Below are 1,006 nucleotides of genomic sequence, written 5' to 3' on the forward strand. Positions count from 1 at the left end.
GATCTGTCCCCAGGTGTCCCCAGGTGTCCCCTGGGTGGGGGATCTGTCCCCAGGTGTCCCCTGGGTGGGGGATCTGTCCCCAGGTGTCCCCAGGTATCCCCTGGGTGGGGGATCTGTCCCCAGGTGTCCCCTGGGCAGGGCTGAGCGCTGTCCCCTGTCTTCCAGGCAGGCCCTGAGCCTCCTCTTCGACACCTTCCACAATGAGGTGGACGCGTTCCTGGCGGCCGAGGTGAGGCCAGCGGTGCTTTGGGGGGTTTGGGGGGTTTTGGGGTCACTTTTCCTTTCCTGTGGATTCCTTCCCCTCCTCCTCGTGGGATTGTGTGTCAGAGAAAGGCCAGGAGTCCTGGAATATCTGGAGCGGGGATTATCAATCCCGACTCCTGACCCTGCACAGACACCCCAAAATCCCACCCTGGGCACCCCCGGGAGCGTTTTCCAAACTCTCCTGGAGCTCTGGCCATACCCAATCCCTGGGGAGCCTTTTCCAACACCCAACACCCTCCAGGGGGGAGAACTCAATTTTCCTAAAATCCACCTAAAGAAATGGGGAAAACCGGGAAACTGAGGCACAAATCTCTCCATTCCTGGGCCGGACCCCTGGGCTGTTGGGGGGAGATCCCACTGCAGCCCCTCTCCCCCTGGCAGGGAGAATTCCCGCTGAAAGCCGAGCGGGTGATCCAGTCGGTCATGGCCATCTGCAACGCCCTGGCGGCCGTGGAATCCCAGGAAATCACCGCCGCCCTCAACCAGATGCCGCCCTGCCCATCCCGCATGCAGCCCAAAATCCAGAAGGTGAGCCAGGGGCACCTGCAGGGCCGGGAGATGCGAGGAGGGAGAAAGGAACTCCTCACATCTGGCTCTTTTCCCTCCTTTCCACCACGTGGAAAATCCCTGAATAGCCCGAGCAGCCTGGAGCTGGCAGCTCGCGGTGGTTACGTAAAATCCGCCTTGGCAGCTCCGGGCTGCAGCTCAGGGGTTTCTTGTGGTTTCTCTTCTTTCTTTTTTT

This window comes from Parus major, chromosome 1A (genome assembly GCF_001522545.3).
Source record: "Parus major isolate Abel chromosome 1A, Parus_major1.1, whole genome shotgun sequence".
NCBI lineage: Eukaryota > Metazoa > Chordata > Aves > Passeriformes > Paridae > Parus > Parus major.